General features: G+C 39.6%; 1 protein-coding gene across 5 annotated transcripts in view; it reads left to right on the top strand.

Annotated features, from left to right (window-relative positions):
* STRN3 (striatin 3) overlaps nucleotides 1–10,740 on the top strand; it is a 61,063-nt gene that overhangs the window by 1,509 nt on the left and 48,814 nt on the right. The gene's annotated exons all lie outside the window — the stretch shown is intronic.

Here is a 10,740-nt window from a genome sequence, read left to right as displayed (position 1 = left end):
TATGTATATCATTATATCTAAATGGAAATTTCAAATTAATAGGCTTTTAAGCAGGTGCAACCTGATTTTTTTAAAAAAGCAGTTTAATGATAAAATCTGCATTCGTAAAAGATTTATCGCGTGGTTCAGCTGTACATCCACATATAGTTACCTGAAGGAACAGCGTGAATTAGATGTGATGTGTTTTAAAAGTAAAGACATATTTTTTGTTATTAATGTGATTGGTTTTCAAGAAAGCTAGAAATGTTATTTGGAAGTCCCAGCTCTATCAAAGAACAGGTACTGACCTGTCCAAGGTGGCACAATCTCTTACCCTCATTTTCCTGTTTGGGAAGAAAGGGAATAATCTTTCAGAATTCTTGTGAGGGCAGACTAAAACATATAACTACTATAAAAGAATCTAATTGAGTCCAAAATGTCTGCTTGGTTTACAGTGTTGTTACTGATTATTAGAAAATAAACCAGTAAGTGAAGAACAATGTTTTTGGCAAATATATCATCTCACAGAAGACTTGCACTTTTTGTTGGCTTCAGGGATTATTTATACCAAGGTGAAGGAATGGCCATGTTCTTCTGAAGTTGCTTCATCTAGTGTCTCATTTTAAATCATATAGGATCTATTTTGATCTGATTCTGTCTGTCTTCATTTTAGGGCACAATCCTAAGCACATTTAGGCAGGAAAATCCCAACTTCCCCAGCCAATCATGCTGACAGAAGGACCAAGCAATTTTTAGTGAAATTGGGATAATGAAATGTGGCAAATGTACCACCATATTCAAAGTTCTCCTAACTGCTGCTGTCCAAGGTGCATGTGTATGTGAGCTCCTTGGAGGATCCTCAAAGCTTCAGATATAGTACCATCAAAGTCACTTGTGCTATACCATGGATCAACCTGTTTTGAAGGTGTTTACACCAGCTACTGCTGGTGTGAGCACTGCCAGCAGTTGCTTCATGCCAGTAGAGCTCCTGGTGAATGTAGTGTGTGGCCTTTGCAGTGGTGGAACCCTGTTCTGCTGGGGGCAACACCCTTTTAGGATTGTTTTACAAATCCTCCTTTGACAGTTTGATAGGACATGTGTCTATCCAGGTTTGCTTCCAGATACCTTTGGAGCAGTAGCTTTTTTCATCTTATTCTCTTACTTTGTCACACCTTCCAAAATTTGTTTGAAGTAGTGGTATTATTTTTGGAAACAAGCATTTATCTCTAGTTTTAGACAACTGTTACTTTGCTTTGTAGCTTTTATTTAACTCTTTATAATATTTCTTCAAATATTGCACTTTTATTTAAGATGAATGTGTTTTGAATGCTTATTTGCTCAATTTTTATTAGCACATTATTAAAAATGTGTTTATCACAGTCTGTCTTAGTAATGAAAATCTGTAAGAAAACCCCAACATGGAATGTTTCCTATTACTGGATTGGAAGTGGGCAAGAAATATGTCAAGCTTAAATGAGGTGGAATTACCTGCTTTATCACATTCCTAACTGAGGCAAAGGTGGTATCTTAGATGTATTTTACTTGATCCAACAATTGGAAAGTAATCAGTGACAGCAGATGAGTGCTTTTTGTTTCTTAGTACTTACTTTGTGTGTGTTTACTTATCTGCCTATGTATCTCTAGAATAAGAGCACCATTACATGCTGGTTGTTTCAGCATTATGTCACCATTAAGAACCCTAGTTCATAAAGTGTAAGGTATAACTTCTCTAGCTGAATGACACATTCTCTTGACCTAGTGTTGTTACCCTGGAGAATGCCTCTGTTAATATAAATTGTGAGCAGCCCTGTACATTTTGAATATAAAATGACTGTGATGCCTTACATTGGTCTTCTCCAGCTGAATGGTCTTCAGATTACATGGGGATTCCCAGTCAGCACCTGGTGGGTACAGGTTGACAAGATCGCCTTACACTGCAGTTAACTCATATATCTTTCATGTAATTACTAGTGCTAATAGACCATAACACATGTCACTGGTATATGCTTTGTGATCATGCTGCCCAATTAAGTTTGATACTACTCCTCCACTTAAGATACCATGTTTACTTTGTAATTAGTGGCATTTGTGAGCAACTTTAGAACTGAAGAGCTCAAGTTCTTACTCCTTCTAAAATGTATTAAGCATCTCTCAGACTTGCAGGGCTCTTCTCAACATGGGTATATTATGCTAATTTAATATAATTTCCCCCATTCCAGACAAAAATATTAACATCATTCCAAATGATACTGATTTTTTTAATTGCATTGGAAATTTTTCAGTTAGCACTGGAGAAATTTTCATACCCTAGAGAGATCTAATTTAAGATGTTTATTTTACTAGTATTTAGTAAATAACAAAGTTTTTAAAAGTACTTGAGCCAATTAGACCTGGAAAAAGAATTAGGAAAAACTTAAGCACACTTAATATGATTTACATTGCAGCCCTATTGAGATGAGTGTAAGACCCTGAACTTTGAGTCTTAATTTTTATCTCCTGGCTTATCCTGCTTTGCATTGTTTGTGAATAGCAGTTTTCATTAATCTAATGATGACATCTCAGAGGGGGCAGGAAGGAGACTACTGCTACTTATGGATACCCACCCCAGCCTATTTTGCATGTTCCCCCAAATACCCCCATTTGCCCCCTCCCCCCCAAGATGGCTTTTCCAACCTCAGTGCAGTCAGCATGATCTTTTCTGCAACAGCTGTGATGGAGTGGGGTGGGGTTGCAGCTCTGATTCCCATTTATGAGGTTAGAATGATGTCTGATCTAGCGCTGGGAATCTGAACTGTTCTGCTCAGTGGAAGGGAGATTTCCTGAAATCAGTCTGTTTTTATAGTTTTGGTTTTCCCAAACTTAAAAAAAGAGAAAAAACTCGAGATAACGCTAAACAGTAAAAGTTGTATGCTGGGAGAATGCAAGTTGAGGAGAGAATTAATGGAAACTGGAAATCCCCTCTGTGTGAACTTCAGTGTCTTTTATTCACATAAGAAGCTCTATGTATTCTGCCATCATCTATAATGAGACTGCATGTACCAGAAGAAAGGAATTGATGATAAATAATTGGACTAGAATAAAAAAAATAGTAGAAGGTATGTATGATTTGAATCTCAAAGTGCAACCCAAGACAAAGTAAATAAAGATTGTTCCAGTGATATGTGTTGACTGTGCTCCCGTGGTTCTGATAAGCAAATGGAAAAGTAAATGCGATAGTAAAGTAGCAGGGGAAAATGCCAACTATTTTGTAACTTGCTACAAAAATCAGGAGCTAGTGCAATAAATAAGGCAAGACAGAATATATTTATCACAAATATACAAAGTGACAAACTTAAAACAGTAAAAAGAGACATTTCAGTTTCTTGTAAAAATTAAGTAACAGATTAAGAAATCACTGTAACTGAAACAGTGGTCAGTGGATTCAGCAACAATTAAATATTGCAAAGGATAAACTTTAGTGAATGTTTATAGCACAGCCAAAACTGTATGTTACTGCAGAACAAATTAGGAAGCAAACTGGCTAAATGCAGTGTTTTAGCAAACAATGACAAAAATATTCTGTTATTACTACAGTAAGATTGAAAAACCTAATAAAAATGAGAGACGGAACAGTCCAGAAAACGTTCTGCCACTGGAAGGTCTTCTGTCAAAGGAAAGGAAACTTTGGATCCAACTCTACGCAAATATTATTCTAATATTTGTGTCACCATATCACCAAACTCAACATTATCAGCACAAGGGTCTAAAGATATTTCAGTGCCCATGTAGCTATAAATACTTTCTGCTTCATAGTTGGTTCTTCCCGTCTATTTTTCCAAAAAAAAAAAAAAAAAAAGTTCTAGTTTGTATTCCTGTGGTCTTGTATGGTGCACAATAGCACCCTTGAAGATCTTAACTATATCTTAACCCCACTGGAAACAGGGCTTTGTTTTTTCGGTTTAACTTGGAAACAGTTACTGGATGCAAGGCTTGCTTTCTGATGCCTGAAGCTGCCATTGATCTGTTCAACAGAATGAATAGGAAAGAGTTGTTTCTTGGCCCTGTCCAGTCTTCCACCAGCATAGCTCTTCTCCCCTCTGCTCTTACTCCTCCTTCTGAGCCCCTAGTCAAATTCTCTTTCTTTTACTACTTAACCTTGCTTTCTATTTCCAAACCTTTCTTTCCTTTCCTTGGGACTTAGGGATGTGGATCTGGAGAGCGTGGATAAATGGAACTGGGTAGTAAGTCTACCCAGAAGCAAGTATCAATGAGTTCTGTGTCAGAATTCATAGAATTGCAACATTAAAAAGGTAGGCTAGGTAGCAGGGATAGATGACAGCTGGAGGTGTGGACAGATTTCTGATACAGCTCTTATGTAAAAAGTATCCAGTGCCATTCCCAAAGTAAGTAATAATAATACAAAGAGTAACACAAAGCCACTTCTGGAGCATTAAGGTGAGGATCTGCTTGATATTCTACCATATCTTTTATGGTTTGTCTCTGAAAACCTGACATAGTACCCTGTATAAAATGGTTTTATCTATCTAGACCAGGGGTCTCAAACTCAACTTACCTGGGGGCCACTGGAAGTAGAGTCTGGGTGAGGCTGGGCCGCATCAAGTATTCCACCACCGCAGTGGTGGTGGACCACTCATCCCGCGTCGCTCCTGGAGGCTGGCCCGGGTGCCGCTGGCGCTTTGAAGGCTGGCAGTTGGCCCGCAGGCCGCAAGTTTGAGACCCCTGATCTAGACTCTTCAATATAAGCCAGTTATCCTCCAGGATTACTTGCTAGGGAAAAAACTCAGTCCATGTTTAATCAAGGCTTTGGAGTTTGCTTATAGGGTTTATAGAACTAGCTTGTATGAAAAGAAGTGCATGCAGTCCTGAAAACTTGATTATATATGATCTTGAAAGATAAAGGGGTGCATGTGGTTGAGCCTCTGTCCTGCCTAAGTGGCATCCCTTTAATAAATCTACTGGTTCCTCACTGCTTCCTGTCACTCTTTCTTAATCTAGGGATTATCTATCTAGCTATCTATCTATCTTAGTCTAGCCACCTTGTGTAAATATAAAATGTGTGTGTGAAGGGAGTATATATGCAGCTTTGGACTTACTGGCAGAAAGGCTGGATACAAATGTAATTTTTTAAAAATTATTTTAGTTTGCTTAAAATTATTTTCCCTGCTCTTTGACTTAAAAGGTAGAAACAAGGCAGTCTTTGCCCTCAGGTTTATAATCTAAAAGACATGACCAAAAGGTAAGAAGAAAAAAGCAATTCATATATAACAGTTTTTATAATGATCAGGTAGACTGGAAACAGTTCAGGGAGAGGAAGAAACTGATGAGCAGAACTGATGGGATATCCCTGCTTTTCTTTTGCAACCTGATGGAATGGTTGGTGACAGTTGAGGGTATGAAAGTTCAGTGTAACTGTTCTGTTAGCAGAGTTGATGGAATGACCCTACTTTAGATCACTGTAGTAAAGGCAAGATGTAAATCTCATATTAGAATTTGTTTAATAGCAAACTAGTGCAATCTATATGTGTCTACTGAGAAGGAAGTCCTATTGAGTGCAGTGGAGTTTACTGTCAAGTAAATGGGTATAAGATTGCAGCAAAATAAATAAGCTGATAATCTCCTTTCCTTTTTTATAATTTAGCCAATTTGAATAGACAAACTGTTTTTAAATACTTGAAGTCAAGGTCTAGTTTTACAGAGAAAAAACATTCTTCGTGAACATTTTGGATTGTGAATTGGTGGTTAACAAGCCATGGTTTGTTAGCATGCCTGGGTTCAGACACCATAATAATCCACTTTTAACAACAACCCACATTTCAGTGGCAATCCACATTAAACCTGTACTTAATCTTTGAGTAATTGTTAACTGTGTTATCTGACCTGGAGATGTGTGAGGAACCCATTTAGAATCTGTTGGTCTGCTTTGAAGTGGCCCTGAGTCCAAGTTCTGATTAGGGAGCCCAGGGTTCTCAGGGTGCTCATCAGGAATTGAGCCCCACATGCTATGCAAGCATTGTCCTCCTTCCACACTATCTGCAGCTGTCTTTTGGGCTTCTGCACCTGAAATGGAAGACGGTTTCTGGTTGTGCAGCCTTAGTTTCACAAGTGTTCATAGATTTCCTCTCGGCTCAGATTGCTTTGCAAGATCATGGCAGACATGAAAGGAAGACCAAATGCTGGAGGGAGGTATTCCTTTAGGATTCATCCCAACCCTAGTCTGAATCCAGGTATGGATGTTTTCTGGAATCATTGGTCTGTTAGGCTGTTTTTTAAAAAAGTGCCACAATCCATTATTAAGTGTTAAGGATAATTTAAAATAAGGTGTTTTTCCTCTTTTTATGATCAAACATTTAATGGAATGTTCAGTCTTAGGTTGTGTGGCACGTACAGATAAAATGAAGAAATACTTGTTGAATTCTTGGGTTTACTTTTGTTTTAGTAAATATTTGTTTTAAAAACATAATTTATATTCATAAACAATATATACCACTAACCATAGTAAACATTTATGACCAGTTTAATTACCATTCCCTGCCAGCCATGTGAAGAAAAGAACTTGGAAATAATATCAGAGATTATGTACCACACTCAAGCCCAATCTACATGAAGAAGACAGGATACTACATGAAGGAGGGGACTGTCTTAGTGCCTGGAGAACTGGTTTGTCCCAGTGCAGACCAAGTTCCTTTTTTCTGTGCAGAGAGATGCATGGAAAAAAGCAAGATGACCTGGGCTGGATGGTGTCAGGAGAAGGCTTTTAAGGATTGGGTTTTGCTCCCCCTCATCATCTTGTCTCCCTGGTCCTGGGTGGAATTCTGCCACTTGACCAATAAGGGTTCAACACCATTGATATAGGCAGATTCATGTTAGGCTATTACCCTGGCCATGGTACTGAAGCAGCCTTGATAACTTTGGTAGATGACTTAGTTCAGGGAATGGGTAAGAGTAGTGTGAATCTTGGTTCTTCTGGATATGTCAGTGGAATTCAGTATCCCTGTATTCTTCTGCATTGCCTAGCTAGTAGGCTTAGGTGACTTGATATTAAGTCTTCCCTAATTGTATATACTCAGACAGTGGTTCTGGAAAATGTCTGCTCTACCCTTTGGAGATTGACTTATGCTGTTACCATCAGATTTCTCCCCCCCACACACACACCTTCTCCCCATCTACAATAAGCTGCTAGGGGAAAACCATCCACACCCTTGAGCTAAGATGTCATCCCTGGATGACCCTTTACCCCACATTTTCACTTGTGAAATGGTGTCTGGCTCACACCAGACAGGGCCATGGAAAGTCTCTGCATGTGTTTTTGGAGGCTATTTTCAGATGTATGAAGGCATGGAAGCTGAAAATTTATCCCAGGAAGATTGCTGCAGTATGAGTAGAAAAGCTGCTGATCTGGATAAAAGGTGACCTTGAATGAGGTTGTACTCCTTCTGCAAGGTTCAAGTTCTCCTTTCAGGGACCATCCTGGAATTAGTGGTGGATGTGAATGTGTCAGTGGTGGTAGCTTTCAGAGGTATCTTTGATGAGCTGAGGTTGGTATACTATACTATGACTCTGCAATCCGACCTAGATTTGGTTGATCTTTTTCTCTTTTGTTCAGGATTTGGTTGTATTCAGACTAGACTACTGTAGCACACTATACATATGGGACAGTATTAAAAGAATTCAGAAGTTTTAGCTAGGCTAGAATGTGTCAGCTCAGGTACTGATGGAGGCGAAGCATTCAGATCATGCTATATCTATTTTGTGCTACCTGCACTGGCTGCCTGTTTACTTCTAAGCTCAATTCAAAGTGCTCAGGTTGGCCTTAAAAGCCCTGCAAGGTTTGACACACCAAATTTCTTTCGGAATTGCCTGCATCCATATGTGTCTGAGTGTTAAGATCTGCAAGCAGCGACTAGGTTGATTGGCTTGAGGAACAGGACCTTTTCAGAATCTCTGAGATAAATACTTGGCTTCCATTTTGTCAGTTTTTAGATGGGCATTTAAAACCTTTTTATACTGTTCTGCCTTTGGTTAAGAAGGTTTTTAAGTTACTGTGTTGAGCTTATTTTAGTTGGATGGATTTTTGAATTGAGAATGTTTAAAATGTTTTGTTATTAATGTGCTACTTTGATTTTGAGTTTTGTTTTAATTGTAAAAATTCCTAAGTGATCCACATCATTAATTTGAAAAGTAGCATAGTAATAACTAATATATGAGCTGTGTCCAGAAAGTAATGAGAATGATACTTTTTTAAATTGTCTCCTTCAACGTATGCACACTGTGAGTGTACACAAGGCTCCCAGCGATTTTTCCATTCTTCATAGCATCCTGGGAAGCCTTCAAGTGGGATGGTGATCAGAGCCTGCAAAGTCTTTGGATGTTATCCACACTACCAAAATGTTGTTCTTTCAAACCATTCTTTATCTTTGGGAAGATGAAAAAGTTGCAAGGAGCCAAGTCGGGGCTGTGGGGTGGATGGGGAAGCACCATGATGTGTTTTTCAGCCAAAAACTCTGACAGCTGAAGTACTGTGACTTGGTGCGTTGTCGTAATGAAGGATCCAAGTTGAGCTGATCTCAGCTTGTTCCATTGGTACACTTGTGCAGATGATAGCACAGCTTCTCCATGAGCTTTTCTCAGCATTTCCAAACATTCTGATGCACTTTTGCCCAATTTCACACAATTTTATGGTGTACCACTGTTTCAAACTCACTTGCATTTTTCTTAATGTGAGGCACTTGAACAGGGTGTCACAAAAAAAGAATGTCTTGACTGTAACAGGGCTGAAATGCAACTGATCCATGTTCTAATGTATACCTGGCGCTCCACCCCAAGTGACCTTGGCCAGCTTCTCCCTTCACAGAGCCCTTCTCAAGCATAGGGACTTCATTTTCATTACTTTCTGGACACACCTCCTTATGCTCTGTTGCTGGTTTAGTAATATTGTGCAATAGAGTAGCTAACTAATCATGCTGTTTTTCAGAAAATCACCAAATTTGCACAAATATTGCCCTGTATTCAGTCCAATACATGGCATGTGAAAATCTTAATTATCCAGAAATACACCAGCGATAACAATAACATTGAGCATTAATTCTGGTAGAAGCAGTTGTGACTAGAGTCAAAAAGAATGAACTGAGAAGACTCCCCAGTGGTGGTAACTTGCAAAGTTTGTTTTCCTGCCTGAGGTCAACATGGCTTACATGTGCAACAAGTGCATACTAGTAGCCCTGGTTTGAAAAAGAAGTGGGAGCACTACAACATTGAGTACCCACTCTTAAGGTAATAACAGGAGATGAAAACTTCTTAGACACAGTAGAACTGCAATGGTTAAGAGCAGTACAGAAGCTATAAGTGCAACAGCAAACTGAAGTAGAAAAAGAGAATCCTGAGGGATGGGAAAATGAGGAGGAAACTCCCTGGAAAAGGGTGACAGTTAGATGCAGAAGAACTAGAAGACACTCTGCAGCAGTGGAAGCAGTGAAACCAGGTTCAGTTACTCGAGGATGAGAATTGAAGGGCAGCCTTCTGTGGAAGAACTGTAAGTCATCCTGTACAACACTGAACAAGAGGCTTAAGGTCAGCCAAGTAATAGCATTGATATCAAGGACTGCAAGAACAAAAAGAGAAGAGTGTTAGTTGTGGCTGACTCACTTGCCTGGGACGGAAACGCATGTATGTCAGGAAGACCTGTGGACTCATCAGGTGTGCTGTCTCCCTGGAGGGCAGATTAGTAATATAACTGAAAGATTGCCAAGGCTCATACAGCCCACTGACACATATCCCTTCTTTCTTATGCATGTGGGAAAAATGACACCACCAAGCAGATCTTTGAAGTAATCATGCCAGTTTTTGAAGCTTTAGGGAGGAAAGTCAAGAATTTTCAGATCCAGATAGTTTTCTCTTCAGTCCTTCCAGTTCTTGGAAGAGGAATAGACAGGGAAAGAAAAATACTCAAAGTGAATGCCTGGCTATAAAGGTGGTGCCAAAATGAGAGATTTGGCTTTTGGGATCGTGGGCCACACTTTGTGGAAGATGGACTGCTGATAAGGGATGGGTTGCACCTTACAAGGACCAGAAAGAATGTGTTCAGTCACACCATGAAGAGGTTTATCAAGAGGGCTTTAAACTGAATCCTGTAGGGGAGAGAGAAGTACACATGGGCATAACAACAGACAAAGGCTTATATGCCACAACAGAGGGAGTGGCTCTAACGGTGCCCGGTCATAGTCTTCCAAAAAATGTAGGAAGACAGCTAGAGTATAAAGCATGTAGTCTTCAGTGTCTATATACTAATGCCCAGAGCAGGGGTCCTCAAACTTTTAAAACGGGGCCAGTTCACTGTCCCTCAAACTGTTGGGGGGCTGGACTATAGTTTGCAAAAAATATGAACTAATTCCTATGCATGCTGCACATATCTTATTTGTAGTGCAAAAAACAATACAATATTTAAAATGAGGAACAATTTTAATCAACATAAACTTACTAGTATTTTCAGTGGGAGGTATGGACTGTGGTTGCAGGACTTAGTGAATATTCAGTGAGTTTCTCTATTTTTTAAAACCTGTGTTATATATTTTTTTAAATTAAAAAATGTTTGCTCCACTTGCTTGGGCTGCAGCAGGAGCCCAAGATGACGCCGTGCCACCTGCCAAAAGGGAGAGCACGACTCGAGAGGGAGCCATGAGGGCGCACTTGCCCCCACCAAGCCGGAGGAAGGGCCCCTTGCCAGACGCTCACCCAGCTCCGGGAGGGGAAGAAGGAGCAGGAGGG

This window comes from Varanus komodoensis, unplaced genomic scaffold, assembly GCF_004798865.1.
Source record: "Varanus komodoensis strain SLA01 unplaced genomic scaffold, ASM479886v1 scaffold3, whole genome shotgun sequence".
NCBI classification, from domain to species: Eukaryota; Metazoa; Chordata; class Lepidosauria; order Squamata; family Varanidae; genus Varanus; species Varanus komodoensis.
This window is presented reverse-complemented; position numbering and strand designations above follow the sequence as displayed.